Source organism: Dermochelys coriacea, chromosome 9, assembly GCF_009764565.3.
Source record: "Dermochelys coriacea isolate rDerCor1 chromosome 9, rDerCor1.pri.v4, whole genome shotgun sequence".
NCBI lineage: Eukaryota > Metazoa > Chordata > Testudines > Dermochelyidae > Dermochelys > Dermochelys coriacea.
In genome coordinates this window covers 40,905,523-40,931,282 of record NC_050076.1, presented here as the reverse complement: position 1 = coordinate 40,931,282, position 25,760 = coordinate 40,905,523, and positions in this window count along the sequence as shown.

The following is a 25,760-nucleotide window of genomic DNA, read 5'->3' as shown; positions in this document are numbered from 1 at the left end:
CCCATGTATTCACAGGCAAGCAAGACCTAATTTTCATACAACGTCTCTGTATTCTGCAGAATGGAAAATGTGTAGCAGCTTAATTTAAAAAATTAGGTTTCAAATTAAATATGAAAATCAATAGTACAACCGGCACAGTAGCCTTTGTAGTGAAAACTAGTGGTGGTAAAAAAACCCAAAACAGACATAATCATTAATAGTATTTTCTCAGCATCAGAATTCTTTGCATCACTCCCTAAATTTTTGGTTTCATAGGCAAGCACCCATTTTCCTCCAGAACAATCACTCATTTTGTCAACTATATAGCTCCAGAAATAAAATCTACCATTGCACTTGTAATGAATGAGCACTGCCTCTCTGATCTCCTCTAAGTCTGTGGGTGCCACCATGCCAAAGAGACCAGGCAAAGCCAAAAAGAAGAACAGTGGTTATTGATGACATGATTAATGTATGTAGTAGACAGAAATTAGAGTGGCAATTAGGATTCAGATTTGGCTGCCTTCATCAGATCACTCATTAGCAGTGTTTTGCCATGGGCAATGAGCCTGCTGTTAGCTTCAGTTTGATGCACATTTTATTTTGTTCAACTCAGGTTATTTCTTTCATTAAGTTAATTATTTTAAGCACTTTAAAGGGTTTTGATTTGACTTTTCATATTCTTTTTTATTAATTCTTATACAAAAGGAAAAGAACATAAAAGAGAGCAGATCTGATATACCACCTTCTATATAAAGATAGGAACTGTGTTCTATCCTCTTAAAAATCTGTCCCTGCAAACACTTGTGCATGTGCTTAACTTTATCGATAAATTTAGGCACATTGGCATGTGTGTGTTTAAAGCTTTACAGTCATACAATTACATATCACAATGACACACATGGTATAAGAAGAAACAAAGAATAGGTTGAAATACTGGCTTTGATCTCATGACAGGTCGTGTCATGAAACAATGAGGATGCTCACTGTTCTACATAAAGGGTATGCCTACACTGCAATATAAGCCCAGGATTAGTGGAACTCGAGTTAGCAGACCCTGGGTTTGTTAACCTTGTTCTTGAGAGTCTACACTCATTTGTACCCAGGTTAGGAATTGTTGAACCCTTAGTCCCAAACTGGGGGCCCAGCATCTATGCTGCATTATGTAGGCCTGAGTTCAACCATCTATATCCCAGACTTCCTAGGGTGTGTCTATATTGGAATAAAAGACCTGCAGCATGGCCAGGCCCAACCCAAGTCAGCTGACTCTGGCTGGTGGGGTTCAGGCTGCAGGGCTAAAAATTGCTGTGTAGATGGAGTCTGAGCCTGAGCTTCAGCCCAAGCCCAAACTCGACACCGCAATTAAACAGTCCTGTAGCCCAAGTGCTGTGAGCCCAACTCAGCTGATATGGTCCAGTCGCAGGTGTTTGACTGCAATGTAAACATATGCTGAGTGCCCCCTCCCCCTCTAATGTGGTGCAATGTGGGAAAACTTGACTGTCCACTGAACTTGACTATCTAGAGGATAAAGAGAGTCAACCCATGGGATTGTGGGATGCTTTTGGAGGACTACCAGAGCACAAGTCCAGTGGGCCAGCATCTATACTGCAAAGCAATAGGGCTTGAACCCCAAGTTCCAGCTTGACTTAGTCTCAGACCCTTGACTTTCATGCGGTCTTGGGACCCTGGATCCAAGTCCTTGGTTAGCACAATCTGTGTGTAGATAGAAGTAGCAGTAGGCTTGATCTTGAATTTGAATTCCGGGCTTACGCTGCATTGTAGACATACCCAAAGAGCTCATATTGAGCTCTGTATTGCTCTAGCTCTATATTGAGGGCCATTGTCAACCTTCAGGAGAAAGTGTGGGTAGAGCTCAAGAAAAAATAGAACATAATCACAAAATTAAAAGCTGTCATTCATACATTAAGGGGGCAGAGCTGAGGTTGTGCAGACAAACTTAACGTTGTCATTTATTGATATATGAATGGGTTTTTTTTAGTGTTCTGTCACTGTAGTTGTTTTGTATGGAATTTTTATTTTTTTTTAAAAATCCTACATCTTTTTTCTTGCATCAACGTAAATGCAGATGACTGCATTTTACCCTTACCAGACATGGATCTCACTCTTTATGGACCAGCTTCTGCTTTCAATTCCATCTGTATAACTGAGAGTAGAGTTTGGCCCTAATTTCTTACTTATGTTTTGACCTTAGCAGGTTTCAACACTGCATATGCTAAATCTTGTTACTTCTAGAGGATGCACACACTGCAGTCAGAGGTGTGATCACAGCATGTGTAGACATACCTGAGCTAGCTTTGACTTAGATAGCTGGAATAGCCATAGCAATGAAGCTGCGAGAGCACAGGTGGCAGCATGGGGCTAGCAATTCGAGTATATAACCGGGGTTCTGGGGTGGGCGTGTACAGCCTGTGCTGCTGCAACTGCACTTAGGCCGGCCACTCATCCAGGTTTAAATCAGAGAGTCCTATTTTTGTCATGCTTGTCCCGCATCCTGAGACAAAATCAGACAGGTTTTGTCCAATATCAGATGAGGGAATGCCACAATGGAGACAATGCCTTTCCACTCATGATTAAAGAGTGATAGGTCACACTGGGGGTTGGGAGACAGGTAAGGCAGGTAAGACTTTTCAAAATGGTGCCCCCACCCCATGTAGTGTGCCCTTGCCTATACTGTGCATGTGAGGTCATGCCTGTGGGGGCAGGCCCATGCCATTCCCGGAAGTACCAGAATATTCTGTATTCCAGGAATGAGGGAGTGTTCACCATAGCTTCATTATTATTGTTTTTTGAGCTAGCTAGCTTGGATATGTCTACACATGCTGCAGTCACACCTCTGACTGCAGTGCAGACATACCTTTAGAGTGACTTCATTCTTGTACATTTGAAAGGATGAGTTAAGGGAGCATGTGTGTGTCAGCCAGTTGTCCGTGTGGCTGAAATGACAGGTTTTTTTTTAATTTGAGGACAGATTCTGCTATTCTTATTCACACTGAATAGAACCTTTCTCCATAAATAGTACCACACCGCTGGTTTCAAGTGGCACAGCTCTAATGAAGTCAATGGAACTATAATAATTCATAACAGTTGAGGATCTGGCCTCTTGGAACAACTTGTTGAGTAAGATGCTAGTAAACATAATGTAATCATAACCTGACCTTCCTTTATTAAGGTCAGTGTGGAAATACTATGGTCTTGTCTACATGGGGACAGTCAGAAAAGTTAAGCTGAGTTAACTAAAAATGTGACGTTAATGTGCTTAAATTAAAGCGCATTAAATACCTGTGTGGGTGATCTCATTCAGAAGTAAAGTGGCCTTAGGTCACTGTAGCTTAAACCTCTTCCATTATAATTTTACTCAATTTTACTTCTGAATGAGAGCGTCCACATAAGGGCTTAATGCACTATAATTTACATGCATTAACTTCACACCTTTAGTTTATTCATCTTAACTATTCTGAGTGTCCCCATGTAACCAAGCCCTTAGAGTAAGCAGGGCTAAGGTGCCTTTAAGCACCTTTCCAACCTTCTGATCCTGCTTGCCTGGAAACTCCCACTATGCCTGTCTAAAAGTTACAACAGCCTCCTGGAGCTGCTCACTGGGTCTCATCACTTCTTGGTGTTTCCAGTGCTGTGGCCCCTCCCCGGCCATGCTATAGCTTGCAAAGTGTATCTCTGGTAGACAGACTTACAACCATCTTCCACAGTGCCTGGGCTGGGGGAAATCCATGGTCAGAAGCAAGGCTTTGGGGATCTCTTTTAGCTGGCCCTTTTACCCAGCATAAAGAGGCTGGAGTGTGTGCAATATCTCACGTTCCCTTCCTGGAATAGATGGTTTCTGACTTCAATATTTTAGAAGCTCAACTTTTTGCTTCCTGATGCATTTTTTTATTTTATATTATTTTAACAGAGCAGTATGGAATTATCTCACTCGTCCCATGAATGCACTTTGCCTCTAACTTAGAGGGAACAGCTCAAAGGGTAAGATGCTAAGTTGGCTTCCATGCATTTTCATTCTTTGGTTTCTCTTGAAACTGCCAACAAAGTGCCAGTTGGGAGAAGTGGATTTCAGGATGTGGACATCTGTCCAGAAAGAAATGGATCAATCCCAACAATTCATTTCATACACACACCACTGAAGAGGCATCAGAGGATAATGAGCATTTCTTATAGATTTACACCAATAACCTAGAAGTGAAATATTCCATCTCCCATTAACAACTGGTAATTAACCCCTTGAGATGTCTAGCCACTCAACCCTTAGTCCCTGTCTTTGAAAAAAATATTCTGTTTTGCTTGTGAGTTGCTATGGGATACATTATGTAATGGCAAACTATGGAAAATTTCACGATCCTAACAATGTTGTGGCATTTATTAATATTTGTAAACAATCAAAGCTTTTCATTTGCAGTCCCATATTTCACACAGCTCTATTTAGGATATAGAACAAATACAACAAACCACATTTCACCACTTCTTTGTAAGCAGAACTCTCTAGTGAATTCAACAGAGAAAAGGGATGGTCTTTTGATTAAGGCACCAGACTAGGCCCTAGGATATTTGGGTTCCATTCCTGACTATGCTACAGACTTCCTGTGGAACCTTAGGCAAGTCATTAAATCTCTCTGGGCCAGGCTTTCAGCAGATGAAGATAGGCCCCCAATGGGATTTTAGAAAATGGTTGCTCTGTCACTGAACACTCCACTAGGCCCCATCTAAATTTGTAGGCATCTAAGTACATTTTGAAAATCTGGACCTCTTGTGCCTCTGTCTTCCCCAATCTGTAAAATGAGGAGTTATTGTCTGTCTGTTCTGGTCAGACAGTAAACTCTTCACTTTCTATTACTATGGTTTGTACAGTGCCTTGGTGTCTAGATGAAGGCACTTCTATAGCACATAATTATTACTACTAATAACAACTCTCTGCTTCAAAGGAAAATACTTCTAAAAATTAGTGCACAATATGTCCCAAAGGAATTTGGCAACTCTGTAGTTAAGTGTATTTCACATTGACTATTTTTTTATTTTACAAAACCTCATCCTAACTATAATTTTACTCACGAATATTGGAAACATTTTATTATAAGAAAAATTATTATTCTACATACAGCAGAGTGTTTGTTAAAAATGGAAATATTGTCAACTTCTCTGGGTTACAAGCTATGATTAAAGTTTCCAGCAAATTTTTCATTCCATTCCCATTAATACATTGGATTTTTAGTGTGAAATTGGAACGTATTATAATAATTGTATAATATATTCCGCTTTAAATCATTTGCCAACATGCTACAACTTTAAAATACTTATCACCCAAATTCAAGTGAATATTTGTGTGTCTTTATTCATGAAACATCTTTCACATTACATTTATGATTGTAGCTTGATGCTAAGTCTTCCCTGTAAGTGACATAAAGATAATGCTGAGGTCCATTATCTTTCTTCATTTTCCATTTTCTCTCCCTAAAACCGCTTGAAAGACCTTTCAGTGGAACTACTGTAGTTAGAACTTTGGCATTTCAATAATGAATGCTCTTACTAACACAAAGATGTAGCTCTAATATATCATAAAGCAGAAATATGCCAAATTTCTACTAACTGAGCTAGAGGTGAGTACAAAGATATTCTTAGATTCAGGGGAGTTGATCTCCAGCTGAATCTCTGCAGTTATAGAAGAAATTAAAGCAGATACTGCAGCACCAGGAGAGGAAAGGAAAGATGGGTTCCAGCCAGGTTTACCCCTTCTCCTAGTATCCCCTGGATCAAGAACTGTGCAGAGGAGACTCCATGTACTGGGGCCATTACGACCTACATGGTGGCCCTACCAGCTATATGGCCCTGGGGGGAAAAAAAGAAAACTACAGGGAGAAACCAGCCAGAGACTGAAGTTGGAAACAGCAGTTACAGAAGCAGCTTAAGCAGGAGCAGTCAGATATGGATGGTGTCATCACACAGCTTTCTACACTTTTACGACTGGACATTCTCTCCACTGTGCCGATTGGCTATTTGCACCATTCCTGCTTCACTCTCACCCCTCACCTCTGTTTCATACCTCCTGCTCTCTATACTTCCTTTCATCGGCCTGTTCCCCTGCACATAATCCCTTCAATGACCCCGCTCTCTTCCTTTTTCTTTCCATACAACTAATCACCTCCCAAAAATTAAAAAAACAAAAGCCAACCCCCCACCAATCAACTCCCCCCCCCACAAAAAAATAATAATTGGAACTATCATGACATTTACTAGCACTGTATGTTTGTAGTGAGGCGGTGTGGTTCCTTGCCACCCTGGAGAGAGATGAGCCCCTCTGGACACCAGAGTTGGTGGAGCCAGGGAGCTCTGAGTCTGCCCCCCAGAGAGTTAGGCGCTGCCCCAGAAGTATAAAGGCCCCGGGGAAGCAGCCGCCGGGGAGGCCAGACGCCTCTGGCATAGCTCACAAGTGGGAAAGCCCAGCGGCCTGCGGAAGACATGAGGACTGTTCTGACCTGCTTCGCGCCAGCTACCCGGAGGAGTTGCCGAGCCTGCCCCGCGCTAGTTACCCGGAGGAGTTGCCGAGTCTATCCCTGCCCAGCTATACCGAGGAACTCCTGGTGCTGGATCCCCCTGAGGACGTCACCCTGACCCAGGTACCTCAAGAGGGGAAGTCTGGAAGTAGCTTGGGGGCAGCCGACCCCAGTTTGGCTGCAGCCCTGCCAGAACCCATGTCAGTGTGTTGCGGCCAAGATCCCCACTGACTCAGCAGCGGGTTGGGACGCAGTGGTGTGGGAGGGCCTGTGTCCCCCTTGCCATCCAACTCACGGGTGGCAGTCTCCCCCTCTCCTGGGCCCTTTGGAACCTAAGGCCTGGGCCTACTGTTATTATATACTGTTACTGCTCAGCCCCTGCCTGAGGGCCTGAGTACCCGACTCACCAGTGCCCCACCCTGACCTAGGCCATAGAGGAAAACTCCCGTGGCTGGACTAATTCCCCGCAAGAGCTATTCCCAAATGTAGCGAGGCGGTGTGGTCCCCTGCTGCCCCAGAGAGAGACAAGCCCCAGCTAGCCTTCCTATACCTGGTGGAGAACGTGGGCACGATCCCGCGACACCTGTGTGAGAAGGGGTCTGGGGGGGAACATACCCCAGAAAGAGCCATGCATATGGACAAACTTATCAAGCTCCTGACTGAGATCCAGGAGCGGCAGCAGGCAGCCCAGCTCCAGCAGCAGCACCAGCAGCATGCGGCCCAACTCCAAGAGCAGCAGCAGCTCATCCAGCAGCCGGGAGCACATTCGGGACCTGGGGGTTCAGAACCAGGAACAACAGCGGCAATTCCAGCAGCAGCTGGCGACAGCGCTGCTGGCCCCACAGAGCCCCAGCTGGGAGACGCGGCCGGGTCACCCTGCACCGCTGCGCCAGTGCGGCTGACCAAGATGGGACCAGATGATGACCCTGAAGCCTTTTTGGTAACTTTTGAGAGAGTTGCAGGGTGGGCTCCTGAACAATGGGCCACTCTTGGCCCCATACTTAACCAGGACAGCCCAAACAGCGTACAGAGGGCTGTCTATGGAGGATACACGGGACTATAACCAGGTAAAGGCAGCGATTCTGGATGCCTTTCAGCAGCGATTCCGGAGCCAGACCTATCCAGCTGGCACCAGACCCCGGTTGGTGGCCCAAGAGCTGAAGGAAGCATGCAAGCGGTGGCTACAGCTAGAGAGGAGGACCGCGGACGAGCTCACGGAACAGATTATTTTAGAACAATTTGTACACATCCTCCTGGCACAAGGAAAGGTCTGGGTGTTTTGCCATTGGCCAGCAACACTAGCCGCAGCCATAGCTTTGATGGAAGACATCCCCGTGGCCCAAGTGCAGGTGGGGCCAGCTACCAGAGCCCACCCCCGCAGGACCAGAGCATCCAAACCCTGAAAAGAAAGGGGGCGCTCAGACCGAAGTGCAGAGTCTCCTCCGCAGGCAAGAGGTTTGCTCAGGGCTTCAGGCTAGATGCCCCGAGTTCCCACCTTGATAAGGATCTGCGCCCCCTGTGCTGAGTGTCCCGAGGACCCGTCAGAATCCTCCCCGGGGCCCGATGGGAGCCCCCACCGGAGTGGTTACCTGGAACTCGGGCCCTGCTTTGTATGCGGGAAATATGGACACTTACAGTGTGACTGCACTGAGATGGACTGCAGCTTCGGCCATGTCTGTGTGGGAGAGACTCGGGCCTAGCTGCCACAGGTCCCCAAGATCACGGTTCCGGTAATTGTCGGGGACCACCCAACCCTGGTCCTGATCGATTCGGGCTGTGGACAGATGCTAATCCATCAGACCTTGGGGCCCTGGGCCAAACCCCACCTGAGGACAATCTGGCTGCAATGTATCCATGGCAACATGCGGCCATACCCCAGTGCCCGGGTCCCGGTAATGGTGGCTGAGGTCACACGACGGATGGTTGGCCTGGCTCCTTGACTAGCCTACCTGGTGATTCTGGGGCGAGACTGGCCAGCGTTCAAGGAGATCCTCCACTTGACCCCTGTGCTGGAAGGAGATTGCCCTGAAGCCCAACTGGAGGAGGCAGAGGAGACCCCAGACCCAGAGGGAGGGACCAAGGAACCCGATGATGCTCCAACTGGGTTGGCTATCAAACCCTGACTTAACACCGACTTTTGCCGCGATCAAAGAGCAGACCCCACCCTTAGTCAGGCCTATGGACAACTAGCCGCTGTCGATGGGGCCATGATCGACCCGCATCGTGCAAATCAGTGGCCCCAGTTTGAGCTACGCCATGACTGTCTTTACCGGGTGGAACAGGATCCCTGCATGGGAGAACCACACATCTAGCTGCTGGTGCCTCGGTGCCACCGATGAGCAGTAATGAAGCATGCATACGACATCCCTGCCGCAGGGCACTTGGGCCATGAAAAGACCCTCGCCCAGATTTTCATGCGGTTCTTTTGTCTCAGCATTCACCAGGAGGTGAGGAACTACAGTAGCTCCTGCCCGGAGTGCCAGTTAGCAGCTCCCCCATGGATACCCAAGGCCCCTTTGGTTCCCATGCCCATAGTGGAGATGCCATTTGAGCGGATGGCCATGGACTTTCAGAATCATAGTGGGCCCACTCCCGAAAAGTGCTGCTGGATTCCAGTATGTGCTTGTAATCGTTGATTATGCCACCTGTTTCCCTGAGGCCTTACCATTGCAGAGCACCACCGCCCGGACCATCGCCGGTGAACTAGTGAAGGTCTTCACTCAAGTGGGCCTGTCCCGGGAAATCCTAATGGACCAGGGCACCAACTTCACCTCCTGGCTGTTGCAGCAGGTATGCGAGCTCCTGGCAGTTAAAACAGTTACGCACCTCTGTCTACTACCCACAGACTGATGGACTGGTGGAACGATTTAATTGGACCCTGAAGGAGATGCTGCACAAGTTCCCCACAGAGGAGCTACACCGGTGGGACCAGCTACTCCTGCCCTTACTGCTGGCGATCCATGAGGTACCCCAGTCATCAACAAAATTTTTCCCATTCGAGCTACTATATGGCTGCCGCCCGTGAGGCCTATTAGACTTAATGCGGGAGACGTTGGAGCAGTCTCTGTCTCCAAGCCAGGGCCACCTAAAGTATGTTCTCCAGTTCCAGGAGCACCTCGCTCAGGCCAGAGCTCTAGCACGCGAAAACTTAAAAGCAACGCAGGAAGCCCAGGCATGAACCTATAACCAAGAAGCGTGGGTCCGTGCCTTTGAGCCAGGTGATTGGGTCCTGCTCCTCCTACCATCGAGTGAATCAAAGCTGCTGGCCCATTGGCAGGGACCCTATGAGGTGGCTCAGAAGATCAGGCCCGTCACCTCTGAGGTCCACCAGCCTGACAAGAAGACCCAGCGATATCATGTGAATCTATTGAAACCATGACGGGAGCGGGAGGGCCTATTAATTAACCCTTACCCACCAGAACCAGAGTTGGGTCCCTGCACACCCCTGACAGAGGACCCCGCAGGCCCCAGCTCGGCGACACGCTCATGGAGGAGCAGTGAAAGCAGGCCCAATGTCTCCTGCAGGCTTTCAGGAGAACCTTTACGGTCCCACCTGGTAACATGCCCTGATCCATCATGCCATCCAGACTTAGGGGAGGCCCATTTCATCACCACTGTCGACCTCAGTAAGGGGTACTGGCAGATCCCGCTCGACCCCATCTCTAAGGAGAAGACAGCATTCGCTTTACCAATTTACCCGGATGCTCTTCAGCCTCTATGGGGCCCCAGCGACGTTCCAATGACTAATGGATCGCCTTCTACAGCCCTATCAAGACAATGCAGTGGCGTATTTGCATGACATCATAGTTTTCAGCCGCCAGTGGGAGGACCACCTGGAACGCATAGCCACAGTTCTGAGATCCCTGCGAAAGGCAGGACTAATGGCCAATCCAAAGAAGTGTTGCATTGGGTGGCAAGAGGCAACATACCTCGGATGCACTATATGGGGAGGACGAGTGAAACCCCTCGTGAGGAAGGTTCAAGCACGGGCGGCCTGCCCACCACCCACCATGAAATGCCAAGAGCAACAATTCCTGGGGTCACAGGCTATTATCGGCAATTCATCCCCCAGTTCACTTCCATCACAGCCCCCTTGATGGGACTTTTGACTACAGACAGCCCCCAGCGTGTGCCGTGGACCCAAGAATGTGAAGACGCCTTCTGGACACTCAAGGAGTGCCTCTGTCAGGAGCCAGTCCTATATAGCCTGGACTTCGACTGTGATGTTATCCTCCACACAGACGCCTTGGAGGTAGGGCTCGGGGCCGTCCTGTCCCAAGAAATCAATGGAGAAGACCACCTGGTCTTATATCTTAGCCAGAAATTATTCCCCCACGAGAAGAACTATGCAGTAATAGAGAAAGAAGCACTCGCGGTTAAATAGGCCTGTGACGCCCTGCGGTACTACCTCCTCTGGGCCCCATTTACACTAGTCACGGACCATGTCTCACTCTAGTGGTTAACAAGAATGAAAAACAACAATACTAGACTACTGCATGGGTAGCTGGCATTACAGCCCTCCTTTTTCACCATCCGGCATAGAGCCAGCAAAGACCATGCGAATGCTGATGTCCTGTCCCACCTAGGAGAGATGGAAGAGTCTGGCCATGATGGGTGGGAGCCAGACTTGAGGAAGGGGGTGTGTGTGTAGTGAGGCGGTGTGGTTCCCTGTCGCCCTGGAGAGAGACGAGCCCCTCTGGACACCAGAGTGGGTGGAGCCAGGGAGCTCTGAGCCTGCCCCCCAGAGAGTCAGGCGCTGCCCCGGGAGTATAGGGGCCCGACCTCAGGGCTCACTGGGGAAGCAGCCGCCGAGGAGGCCAGACGCCTCCGGCATAGCTCGCGAGTGGGAAAGCCCAGTGGCCTGCGGAAAACCTGAGGACTGGCCCGACCTGCCCTGCAGCAGCTACCCGGAGGAGTTGCCGAGCCTGCCCCGTGCCACCTGCCTGGAGGAGTTAGCGAGTCTGTCCCTGGCCAGCTACCCCGAGGAACCCATGGTGCTGGATCCCCCTGAGGACACCACCCTGACCCAGGTACCTCAAGAGGGGGAGTCGAAGTAGCCCGGGGGCAGCCGACCCTAGTCTGGCTGCAGCCCTGCCCAACCCATGTCAGTGTGCTGTGGCCAGGATCCCCACTGACTCAGCAGCGGGTCTTCTGCTGCTGCTAGGGCCCCAGGCTGGGACACAGTGGAGTGGGAGGGCCTGAGTCCTCTCCCGGGCCTTTTGGAACCTAGGGCCTGGGCCTACTGTTACTCTATGCTGTTATTGCTCAGCCCCTGTCTGAGGGCCTGAGCACCTGACTCACCAGTGCCCCATCCTGACCCAGGGCCAGGGCTCATTGTGATTATTCGTACCTTCACTAAGGCCATAGAAGAAGACTCCTGTGGCCAGACCAATTCCCCGCAAGAGCTATTCCCAAAGGGAGTGAGGCAGTGCGGTTCCCTGCCGCCTGGAGAGAGACGAGCCCCTGCTAGCCTCCCTACAATGTTATATCACTTTCTTCATCTTTCCTGCCTATGTTGATTATAAGTGCTTCAGGGAGGGGACTGTCTACTACTCTGTATTTGTACAGCCCCAGCACAATGGGGCCTCATTTTTGGGTGGTCCTTTGGCACTGCTGAGAGAAGAAATCAAAGTGTGGTGGCACAATTTTCCGATCAAATGAGGTGGGAGAGGAATTTCATATCAAATTCATACTTAAATCCTAATCCAGCCAAGTGTTTAAAGTTAAGCAAGTGCTTTGCTCTATTGAGATCTTAGGGCTCAAAGAGGGCAGAGTGAGGAAGGAAGTGATGCACAAACAGGAGCAAAACTTTAAAATGTTGGTGAAAAGCCAGATGCTTCAATGAGGAGGGCAACACTTAAAAGTCAGCAAATTTTGCATAGTCTGATTTCCCCAGTATTCTAAGTGCAAACATTTAATCTAGAGTTCAATTTGATGGCAGAATTAATTTAATATCAAAACTAATAACACTAGGGTGACACCACTTATTGTCCTGTGCTGGGGGAAGAGAGCATTTTAGAAGGGGCTCCACCAGATAATTCTGCAATCCCTTTCACAGAGTTTAGATCTAATGTACCACCTATATAGAGCTCAAAACAAAGTGCAACAACTTTTATCTGGTAGTGGAGATGAATATTTTGTTACCTGCCCAGTGGCCCTGGTCTATATTACTGTGATCAGCCAAATTCTAAATAATGGAACTTAGGCTCACTACTGCCATGTTATAGTGTGACTGGAAATGGTTGTTCTTCTCCTTTATGTGCAAGTTTTACTAGGACATCACAGTTTGAAAAACCTTTGCTTAAAGAGTCAGAAACCAGAAACAACTCATTTTTATAATGTTCATCCTGTTGCTGAGAGTATTTGGAAAATGTTCCATCAGCTTTTGAATTTCCCCTTCTCTTGTGTCCCTTATCTCTTATCTCCTTGTGCTTTCTCATTTTAGAAAGACCATCACTCATGAGTAGACTGCAATAAGAGATAACCTTCTACAACTGCTTAAGCTGCTATACTGATTATTTGTTTAACTGATTAAAGGATGAATAAACAATAGCATCTATTAACAAATATTGATTTTTTTCTTAACTTCAGTGCAGATTTGACCTTGTGGAAATATTATACCAGGTGATAATGTCTGCATTAGAAAAAGCTTACCAGAAGGAATTAAATATGTTAAAGGGAAAACTTTTAAAAGTTGTTGTTGGATTATATTGTTTTAAATTTGGTCATGTTTTGCTTTGAAAAGATTCAATCTGCATTCTTGTTTTTCTCAATACAGCCTTTTATGCAGCCATACAATGATGTTCAGGTAATTTTACATCTGCTGCAACCTTGCAAAAGCAAGGAAATGAAAACTCCCTGATGAAACAAATCAATTTTTCACGGAATATCCTGCAGGACATTTCTGCAAAACAGGCTTGAGAGCTGGGATTGAGAGAGATCAAGGAACATTTTGGCATTATTTAATTCTTCCTCAAAGCATTTTCCCATTTAAGGGCAGTACCATCACTTAAAAGTAAGCATTAGGCTTCATACTCAAAGTCCTAAGCAATCAATGAGTGTGGCTCAGAATGGACGTGCCCACCTCCCTAGCTGTCACTAAAAGAAAAGTCTCACAGGAATGCCTCAGTCTCAGCTATATATCCTATTAGCCTAGCAACATGATGGTGCAGTTCCAGGTCCTCACTGACCACCTGGAAGACCTCCCACAAACCATTCTCAAGTGGTCTAGGTACAAGACAACACAATGAAGAGCTAAGGCAGTAACCCAGTTCCTGGCACTAGTTCTGTACAAGCTACACTTGCTCACAGCAGGGGCTACAGTGCACAAACTCAACAGAGCCTAACAGAGCAGAAGTAGATGTGACTCAGCTGTGTCCTAGGAAATGCAGGCCTGTCTCTGAACCCTGCTTATAGTCGACGTCTCCTGACACAGTAACAGTGGAGATTTCCTAAGGCAGGGCTCCCTGAGAAGCTGTTCCCGGTGCTGTTGTACAGTGGTTGGTTTACCTGGTTGCAAGAGACTTTCTAAACCTTGCTTACAGTACGGTGCAATAGGACAATCCTGTAGCTGATTTTCCTTCTTCTTTAAATTCCACTGTAAAATATAGAGAAAAAAATATGTAATATTTTAAATAAACTTTTAAACATTTCCAAATCACCTCTTTGCTCTGGACCAAAACAGTGCTGACCCTAGACCAGGCTCATTAGGGCATGACTCTGCCTTGCCAGCTCCTGGCATGTCCCTGCCCTGACATATAAACGGAGAGGTTAAGGGAGGAATCCTCGCCTGCCCCATAGGGCAATTTTCAATAGCAAAAAGCAGCTGGGGCCAAAACTCTGGCCCATTGTGTTCAGTGGAAGATTTATTATGTCCTTAACTATGTATCTCCTTTCCTTGCTATTAAGTGCTTAGGTTTTGCACATGGTATGACCATGTAGTAATGCCACTTACTACTCAGCAATCTTCACTAAAAAATAAACCTCTGGGTTTTCAGAATAGTAAGAAATGTCTGCATGTAAAAGGTCTGCAGTGTAGGAGGCAGTCAGGGGAGTAAAGTAAACCTCCAAGGAGTTTTCTAGTAGATATTTCACTTGTATTTTTTGTTTGCTTGCTTTTGTTTTGTTTTGAAGTCAAGGTGAAGTGTATGATGGCTCTGAAAGGCCATCTGATTGTGGTGCTACAGAAAGAGAGTGAAATGGATTCCAAAATCCTGAAAAATCCATTTACCATCTCCCTAGAGCATACCATGGCTGTGGTTTTCTTTCAGAAAAAATGTGAGCAAATATATATACATAAAGAAGAACAGGCAGAGGTGGCTCAAGCAATCATGAGAATACTTTTCATAAAGGTTGGCAAAAATAAATTTAATGGTGTGATAACATTGTTCACCTAAGTGGGAGGTATCTCCCACAAGTGATAAAGTTGAATTTAATCTGAAATGAGTTCTTAGTATTCTTCTGCACTCCCTTCTGATTTTACTCCATAATAATGTTCCTGAGGTATTATCATACATAATGTATAAATGATCTTTGCTCAGCATTACATTTAATGCAATATGAAGTGTTCAAAAAGTTCATCATATGCTGTCTCATAGTCATATAGAGGCCTACGTTTTAAAATGAGGATTCCCATGGTGCCCCTAAAAGAAACTGTCCATACCTGTTGTGTATGCAAATGAATATATCTGTATGCAATTACAAGAGTTGTGCAAGATGTCTCAAATAAACCCCAAAACCATGCAAAACCTACCTGGCTTTGGGTTTCTTTTATTGTGGAAATGGGCTCAAATTATAAGACAGGTATCTAATTTTCAACTATTCTAGACTTTGCACAGTGTTCGGATGTGAGGAGTTGTTTCTCGCCCTAAAATAACATTAAGGATCATTTACAAAATCCAGATCCTAAGCTAGCAGCCTGAGGTGAATTTGGATTTGGACATACAGTAACTCTTCATTTAAAGTCATCCCAGTTAATGTTGTTTCGTTGCTGATCAATTAGGGAACATAGTCGTTTCAAGTTGTGCAATGCTCCCTTATAACTCGGCAGCCGCCTGCTTTGTCCACTGCTTGCAGGAAGAGCAGCCCGTTGCAGCTAGCTGGTGGGGGCTTGGAACCAGGGTGGACCGGCAGCCCACCATCAGCTCCCTGCTCCCCTAAGTTCCCTGTGCAGCAGCCACCCAGCAGGCTATCAGTTGGCAGCAGTTCAGTTGTCCCTCCCCCAACGGCCATGTGCTGCTCCTGCCCTCTGCCTTGGAGCTGCTCTCCAGGGCCTCTTGCTTGCTGGGGGGGGAGGGGAAAGAGGGGGCTAATGGCAGGGTGTCCCCCTCCCCCCTGCTCCTGCACCCCCACTTACCTCCTCTCCATAGTGCACGGGGGACACACAACAGGGCTCAGGATGGAGTGAGCTTCCTGGCAGCAGTTGCTGCACTCTCAGCTTGCTGACTAACTTAAAAAAGCGGTGTATTTAAGAGTGGGTCAGCTTACTTAAAGGGACAATGTCTGTCTCTGTCTGCCATGCTGTCTCCCCTCCCTCCATTTGTGCTGCCTTGTAGAGTGTAAGGCTACATTAACAACAATGAGTTAACCCTTGAGGGCTCAGCCAATTGCTAATTCATCATTTAGCAGTAAGGCATCCCCTGGGAAATATGCCACCCTCTGACTCCACCACCTCAACCACGCTTCACAATAATCATTGCTGTGTACAGTATTAAATCGTTTGTTTAAAACTTAGTGTGTGTGTATATAGTCTTTTGTCTGGCAAAAAGAAATTTCCCTGAAACCTAACCCCTCCCATTTACATTAATTCTTATGGGGAAATTGGGTTTGCTTAACATCATTTTGCTTATAGTCGCATTTTTCAGGAACATAACTACAACATTAAGTGAGGACTTACTGTATTCCTTGAGGATATTCTCTAGTTTGTTACACACAAATTCCATGTTTATAGAAAGAGAAGCTAAAGTTGCAGAACTTTGGAGTAAACATGGGCCTGTTTTCAAAAGAACTTGCCTCAATTCTGGTTTTGATATAAAATCAGGCAAGACCTGTTGGTTTCAAATAAGTGTTATTTTGATTTTGAGGGTTTGTTCAAAGATGAAATTCAAAAGAAAACTTGGAGGTAGCAGCAAACTCCTGCAGTCAAATATTTGGCAATATCTGCATTACCTTCCTTCTTAAAGGATCCTTTCTCTAGCTAAGGTTTTTCTCATACCTACTATTTAAAGGCAATAATAAACAATATAGCAAATACAAAATGTTTTCATATAAATAGAAATATTTCACATCAAAACTTTCATACAGAAAATATTTTTTCAGTACCAGCAGTGCTGAAAAAAAGTGTATATATTATATATACAACACATGGGATTTTTGTTACTCACTAAGGAATTGATTGTGGAGTTACTCTATATCCTAGTCATCACTACTGACTTTGTGTTTATATTTGTGCAGCATTCTATACCAGTCCAGGGTAGAATATATCCCAGAGAGCTGAACCTGCTCCCAGTTAAATCAATGGCAAAACTTGCTAACTTCCATGGAGTTACTCCAGATTTACAGCTCAGTGAGCCTTGTTTTTAGAGCATGGCAAATGTTTTTTTCACCAAAACCTTTTTCAGCAAAAAAATGCCGATTCAGCGATGCTGAAACATTTCACAAATTTTTGGCAATTTTGCAAAAACAAAAATATTTTTATTGAAACAAGAGAAGTCCTAAAATAATTGCATTTGCAACATGTTCTAAATGGAGAATTTTGTTTGAAAAATGAGGGGGTTTTTTTTAGTAATTTCCCTTGATTTTATTTTTTTTTAACTTTTAAAAAAGTTTAAAAGGTTAAATTAAAACAAAACATCTGTTTGGCCTTTTGGTTTGACACAAAACAAAAACAAAAAATTCTGATTGATTTTTCTAAATTGTCAGCAAACCAAAAAAACCCTATTATTTACCCATCTCTTCTTGTTCCTTCTCTTCACTCTAGATGGCAAAATTTCTAAGGGCTAGTGGTTCTTACTTGATCTAATTCCCACTGACTTTGCCTGAGAAAGGACGGAGTAGAAACTGAGTTAAGGCTCCTGGACTTGTCCCTAAATAAACAGAAGACATGTCCTGTCCTGTCAGTTAAGATTCTTCCATTAAATATTTTTAAAATCATCCTTAAAATAAACTCTCTCCAAATAACCTACTCTTTGCAACATAACACTAGCTGATAGCATGCATGGGACCAAAATGCTATCGTGATTTCAGTCACAAAAAATGTGCCTGACTCTTAAAAATCTAGACAGGAATGTGTCATTTGAGCAACTGCCTATGGAATATGATCTTACAAAACACCATTTTAGTGCTTCCATCTGTGTTCAAGAAATAATATATCAAACATACACAGAGAAATTACTGAGCACATCTGGTCGGGTGCTAAAAGAGGGATAATTTAATTTCTATGGAAAAGTAATTATACCCCTTATGCATCTTACAGCCAATCATCTTCAAGTCCTATGGTCATTAAACTCTAGCAGCTGTCCATAATACATGATTGTTCACACCTGAACAGGTATCACTCTATATTAATTTCAGGCAGCTTTAAAATCTGAACTACAAAGTAGGGGGGAAGTAAATTTAAATATATTTATTGCAAAACCTGGACTAAATACTATTAACAATTAAAAAACCCTCTGTTAGACATGAGAGTAGAGCAAGATACTTAAGCCCATGCCCAACTCTGAGCATGAGTGGCCCCAATGAAGTCAATGGGACTCTTCACATGCATAAAGTTTGGCACATATTTAGTACCTTGATGAATCTGGGCTTAAGATAGAGAGGAAAAAGAAAAAAAAATTGTTTGATTCCAGTTTTCCTCTACTTTGAACTACACAATCTTTTTATCTAGATCTCTTCCTCGTGCCTTTCATTCTTTCTTCTTTCTCTCCTCCAGCCCCAACAGAACAATTCTCCATGAAGTACAGAAATTTTCAAAGTCAATTCTTACTGTCCCTAGAGGATGGAAACAGATTGATGAAAGATTTCCCTTTCTTTAATTCAGAGTGACAGCTGAAAGCATCCTCCTCCCACTGAAACAAAATAAATGCATCACAATGTTGTGAACTCCCAGTACAAAGCACAGAGATATAATACCTCAACACGTGTATTAATGAGTCATGTGTATCTGACTCTCTCCTCATCCACCCAAAACAGTTTCTAATTTATATTCATGTACACTGCACATTCAGTCACACAATGGCACGAGTTTATTACATGAACCAATCCAGATGTCCTAATACAGGCACAAACTCCTTTTCAAGTGAGTGAGACATTTACCCAAATGAGAAGTAACAATGACATTATATTAAATGTTTAGAGATAGATTGTGCAAGCAAGCAAAAGAAAGGACATCCTCCCCCTCTGCTTCCCAGCTGCATTAAGGATACCCAGAACTTAGCTCCAGATGCTGAGGGAAGCTCAAGAGCAAGTGGGTGAGTACTAGGCAGGCAGCCATGGCATTGTTCCAATGACTGACTGCTCTGGGGAAGTAAGTTACACATTGAAAAAAGGATTATAACTATGACATATATCCAGTGATGAGCTGCCAAAATCTTAACAACGGGTTCCCTCCTTACCCCATGAGGGGGTCATTGCCTACTCCCACCCGCTGGGACTCCTGCCCCATCCAACCCCCCCCCCCCCCGCGTTCCTTGATGACCCCCCAGGATCCCTGCCCCATCCATCCCCCTCCCCTGTCCCCTGACTGCCCCCAGAACCGCGCAGGAGGGTCTTGTGGGCCACCGTAGTGGGTGCCCACTCCGCCCCGCCCCTAAGAGCCAGAGAGACCTGCCGGGGGGCGAGGTGGGGAGTCCCAGAGGTGCTTACCTGGGGCAGCTCCCAGGAAGCATCCGGCAGGTCCCTCTGGATCCTAGGGGCGGGGGAACATAGCAGGGGGGGAGAAGGGGAAGCGGCCGCTCCCCCACTGATCACATCAAAAGTGGTGCCTTAGGCGCTGACTCCCTGGATGCTCGGGGCTGGAGCACCCATGGGGAAAATTTGGTGGGTGCAGAGCACCCACCAGCAGCTCCCCACTGTTAGGATATAGATATTCAGGCCTGTCTGTAAAGGCCTCTACTCTAAGAATGTAGGTATATGTTTATCATTTAGCTAGTAATAGAGGTATAGAAGAAAGAATCTGCATAAGGGCCTTTTCTCACTGTGACAGTCTGAGACCCTGTTCTTAGGCCAATGCCTTTGGCTAAGCAGCAGAGGCGGCCATAAGCTAGGAACGGTCACATCCTCACATTCCAAACTAGTCAATATGGGGCTGTTAGGAAGATGATCTGATCTATCACCTCCAGAGAAGGGGAAGAGCCTAGAAGATGTAAAAGGAAATGTAGGTTGATAGTTTTCTGTCTGGTAAGAACTCACTTATCAATAGACACAGCTGGGAAACCCTTATGTCTTTATAGATGTAGTTGTGAAATCCTCACTTCTGTATTGTTTTGTCATTATAGTTCCCACTTTGCTATTGTTGATTGGCATGGTCTCTGTCTCGTTCTGTGATTGTTTCTGTCTGCTGAATAATTAATTTTGCTGGGTGTAAACTAATTAAGGTAATGGGATATAATTGGTTAGCTAATCATGTTACAATATGGTAAGATTGGTTAGTTAAATTTCAGTAGACTGATTGGTTAAGGTATAGCTAAGAATATTACTATATAAATTAGGGGCAAACAGGAAGCAAGTTGGGATTTGAAAATAAGGAAAAAGGAACTTGGATTTAAGCTTGCTGGAAGTTCACCCCAATAAACATTGAATTGTTTGCACCTTCGGACTTCGGGTATTGTTGCTCTCCGTTCACGTGAGAAGGACCAGTGGGAGAGTGAAGGAATAAGCTCTCTAACACCCACCCCACGCCCGGCCCCAGATCACCTCACCTCCGCTCCACCTCCTCCGTTGAACACGCTGCCCCTCTCTGCTTCTCCGCCCCCTCCCCCGGCTTCCCGTGAATCAGCTGTTCGGCAGGAATCTGGGGAGGGCTGAGAAGCAGGCGGCAGCTTCACACTCAGGCCGAGGGTGGCGGAGGTGAGCTGGGGTGGGGAGCGGTTCCCCTGCGTGTGTCCCCCCCCGGTTTACCTGCTATGGCGCGGGCGGCCCTCCTCGCACCCCTTTGCCCCAGCTCACCTCCGCCTGAGCGGGAAGCCATGGCTTGCTTCTCAGCCTGCCCCAGCTTCCCATGCGAACAGCTGATTCACGGGAAGCTCCAGAAGAGGTAAGCGGAATGTCCGGGTTCCAGTAACACAGACACAGGTAACTAACCGCTTTCATGTTCTCTCCACAGGTACCAATGCGGAGAGTGGACCAGATGATATGTCTGGGGGGAAAAAGCAGAAGGAGACTCCGCTGGTTGGGAGGCATGAGATGCGATGTCCTGAGGTTGGGGGTTCCACGACCACCACTCCCAAGAGGAGAAGGTGGGTGGTGGTGGTCGGGGACTCTCTCCTCCGGGGGACTGAGTCATCTATCTGCCGCCCTGACCGGGAAAACCGAGAAGTCTGCTGCTTGCCAGGGGCTAAGATTCGTGATGTGACGGAGAGACTGCCGAGACTCATCAAGCCCTCCGATCGCTACCCCTTCCTGCTTCTCCACGTGGGCACCAATGATACTGCCAAGAATGACCTTGAGCGGATCACTGCGCACTACGTGGCTCTGGGAAGAAGGATAAAGGAGTTGGAGGCGCAAGTGGTGTTCTCGTCCATCCTCCCCGTGGAAGGAAAAGGCCTGGGTAGGGACCGTCGAATCGTGGAGGTCAACGAATGGCTACGCAGGTGGTGTCGGAGAGAAGGCTTTGGATTCTTTGACCATGGGATGGTGTTCCATGAAGGAGGAGTGCTGGGCAGAGACGGGCTCCATCTTACGAAGAGAGGGAAGAACATCTTTGCCAGCAGGCTGGCTAACCTAGTGAGGAGGGCTTTAAACTAGGTTCACCGGGGGAAGGAGACCAAAGCCCTGAGGTAAGTGGGAAAGCGGGATACCGGGAGGAAGCACAGGCAGGAATGTCTGTGAGGGGAGGGCTCCTGCCTCATACTGGGAATGAGGGGCGATCAACAGGTTATCTCAAGTGCTTATATACAAATGCACAAAGCCTTGGAAACAAGCAGGGAGAACTGGAGGTCCTGGTGATGTCAAGGAATTATGACGTGATTGGAATAACAGAGACTTGGTGGGATAACTCACATGACTGGAGTACAGTCATGGATGGTTATAAACTGTTCAGGAAGGACAGGCAGGGCAGAAAAGGTGGGGGAGTAGCACTGTATGTAAGGGAGCAGTATGACTGCTCAGAGCTCCGGTACGAAACTGTGGAAAAACCTGAGTGTCTCTGGATTAAGTTTAGAAGTGTGTGCAACAAGAGTGATGTCATGGTGGGAGTCTGCTATAGACCACCGGACCAGGGGGATGAGGTGGATGAGGCTTTCTTCCGGCAACTCACGGAAGCTACTAGATCGCATGCCCTGATTCTCATGGGTGACTTTAATTTTCCTGATATCTGCTGGGAGAGCAATACAGCGGTGCATAGACAATCCAGGAAGTTTTTGGAAAGCGTAGGGGACAATTTCCTGGTGCAAGTGCTAGGGGAGCCAACTAGGGGGAGCGCTTTTCTTGACCTGCTGCTCACAAACCGGGTAGAATTAGTGGGGGAAGCAAAAGTGGATGGGAATCTGGGAGGCAGTGACCATGAGTTGGTTGAGTTCAGGATCCTGACGCAGGGAAGAAAGGTAAGCAGCAGGATACGGACCCTGGACTTCAGGAAAGCAGACTTTGACTCCCTCAGGGAACAGATGGCCAGGATCCCCTGGGGGACTAACATGAAAGGGAAGGGAGTCCAGGAGAGCTGGCTGTATTTCAAGGAATCCCTGTTGAGGTTACAGGGACAAACCATCCCGATGAGTCGAAAGAATAGTAAATATGGCAGGCGACCAGCTTGGCTTAATGGTGAAATCCTAGCGGATCTTAAACATAAAAAAGAAGCTTACAAGAAGTGGAAGGTTGGACATATGACCAGGGAAGAGTATAAAAATATTGCTCGGGCATGTAGGAAAGATATCAGGAGGGCCAAATCGCACCTGGAGCTGCAGCTAGCAAGAGATGTCAAGAGTAACAGGAAGGGTTTCTTCAGGTATGTTGGCAACAAGAAGAAAGCCAAGGAAAGTGTGGGCCCCTTACTGAATGAGGGAGGCAAGCTAGTGACAGAGGATGTGGAAAAAGCTAATGTACTCAATGCTTTTTTTGCCTCTGTTTTCACTAACAAGGTCAGCTCCCAGACTGCTGTGCTGGGCATCACAAAATGGGGAAGAGATGGCCAGCCCTCTGTAGAGATAGAGGTGGTTAGGGACTATTTAGAAAAGCTGGACGTGCACAAGTCCATGGGGCCGGACGAATTGCATCCGAGAGTGCTGAGGGAATTGGCAGCTGTGATTGCAGAGCCCTTGGCCATTATCTTTGAAAACTCGTGGCGAACGGGGGAAGTCCCGGATGACTGGAAAAAGGCTAATGTAGTGCCCATCTTTAAAAAAGGGACGAAGGAGGATCCTGGGAACTACAGGCCGGTCAGCCTCACCTCAGTCCCTGGAAAAATCATGGAGCAGGTCCTCAAAGAATCAATCCTGAAGCACTTAGAGGAGAGGAAAGTGATCAGGAACAGTCAGCATGGATTCACCAAGGGAAGGTCATGCCTGACTAATCTAATCGCCTTTTATGATGAGATTACTGGTTCTGTGGATGAAGGGAAAGCAGTGGATGTATTGTTTCTTGACTTTAGCAAAGCTTTTGACACGGTCTCCCACAGCATTCTTGTCAGCAAGTTAAGGAAGTATGGGCTGGATGAATGCACTATAAGGTGGGTAGAAAGCTGGCTAGACTGTCGGGCTCAACGGGTAGTGATCAATGGCTCCATGTCTAGTTGGCAGCCGGTGTCAAGTGGAGTGCCCCAGGGGTCGGTCCTGGGGCCCGTTTTGTTCAATATCTTCATAAATGATCTGGAGGATGGTGTGGATTGCACTCTCAGCAAATTTGCGGATGATACTAAACTGGGAGGAGTGGTAGATACGCTGGAGGGGAGGGATAGGATACAGAAGGACCTAGACAAATTGGAAGATTGGGCCAAAAGAAATCTAATGAGGTTCAATAAGGATAAGTGCAGGGTCCTGCACTTAGGATGGAAGAATCCAATGCACCGCTACAGACTAGGGACCGAATGGCTCGGCAGCAGTTCTGCGGAAAAGGACCTAGGGGTGACAGTGGACGAGAAGCTGGATATGAGTCAGCAGTGTGCCCTTGTTGCCAAGAAGGCCAATGGCATTTTGGGATGTATAAGTAGGGGCATAGCGAGCAGATCGAGGGACGTGATCGTTCCCCTCTATTCGACACTGGTGAGGCCTCATCTGGAGTACTGTGTCCAGTTTTGGGCCCCACACTACAAGAAGGATGTGGATAAATTGGAAAGAGTACAGCGAAGGGCAACAAAAATGATTAGGGGTCTAGAGCACATGACTTATGAGGAGAGGCTGAGGGAGCTGGGATTGTTTAGTCTGCAGAAGAGAAGAATGAGGGGGGATTTGATAGCTGCTTTCAACTACCTGAAAGGGGGTTTCAAAGAGGATGGCTCTAGACTGTTCTCAATGGTAGCAGATGACAGAACGAGGAGTAATGGTCTCAAGTTGCAATGGGGGAGGTTTAGATTGGATATTAGGAAAAACTTTTTCACTAAGAGGGTGGTGAAACACTGGAATGCGTTACCTAGGGAGGTGGTAGAATCTCCTTCCTTAGAGGTTTTTAAGGTCAGGCTTGACAAAGCCCTGGCTAGGATGATTTAACTGGGACTTGGTCCTGCTTTGAGCAGGGGGTTGGACTAGATGACCTTCTGGGGTCCCTTCCAACCCTGATATTCTATGATTCTATGATTCTATGATTCTAAGCCTGGAGGATGGAGAAGCAGAGCGGGGTGGCGCGTTCAGGGGAGGAGGCAGAGTGGAGGTGAGCTGGGGATGGGGCGGGGAGCTGCTGGTGCGTGCTCTGCACCCATCAAATTTTCCCCTAAGGCACCACTTTTGACCGGTTAAATTTAGAAGCCCTTTTAGAACTGGTTGTCCCTTGCGGAACAACCAGTTCTAAAAGGACTTCTAAATTTAACAACCGGTTCTAGCAAACTGGTGCGAACCGGCTCCAGCTCATCACTGCATATATCTCTGAGGCATAAAGTCACTTGTATGCCTTCTGGGCCGATGCACGATCTACTACTCGGGGCTGTGCCTAAAGGCACAATCTTACCCTAACATAATGAAATAACTTTGCACAGCAGTGTGCAGATAATTTTAAAAGTCACACCCAATACCTTACAATCAAAAACAGGCAAACGTAGTATGTGCTAAACAAGGAAGTAGTCACACACTAAAAGACATAGGAAAGAAAGGAAGGTCATGTTAAAATAAATAACTATCATGAGAATCTTCTTATGATATTGCCAGCAAAGTTGACAAGTTCTGATAGTTTATAAATGAGAACCAGGTAATGGAAGAGGGGAGGAGCAGGCACTGCAGGAGAGGAAACAACAGTAGGAAGCCAGGCAAAAGGAGTGAAGTTTTGAGGAGGAATTTGAAATGGAGATTGACGATGTTTGCTGCACAGAAAAAAGGCTTTCAAAACAATCCTAGGCAGTAGTATAGTAACTTTCAAGTGTATGTGGAAGGGGAAAACAAAGGAAGAAACAAGGTAATTGGGGGAGGGGAGCCACAGAGATGGCAGATGAATATGCACGTGAGGCTAAGCTATACAGAGCATTAAGAGTGAAGCTGAGTAACTTGAACTTTACCCAGAAAGTAAAAGGAGGTCAGTGAAGAAATTACATAGAAAATTCTGTTATAAGCTACATTATAAATCCTGGTGAACTCAGGAATTCACTTGTATCCACCAATGGACACCACTATTCCCCATTGAATAAAGAAGCAACACTTTGCTAGGAAAAAACATTTCTCAAGAGGCTAACCCACTTCTTTTATCCTACTTCACAGACTTTCTGAATCCATCTTGCAAAATGTCTGATACCTTAGAAACCTATGAATGACAGAGGGCCAATCAGTGGAGCCAGAATTTCGCCCTACATGTCCAGGTCCAGTGTGTGTCTGTTCCACCAAAGTCTCTGAGCTTTATGGGGAAAGCTAACACCTTTGTCCTCTCCAAAGCACCTCCTCCTCTTGGCCTAAAGGCTCTGATGTTGACATATTATTT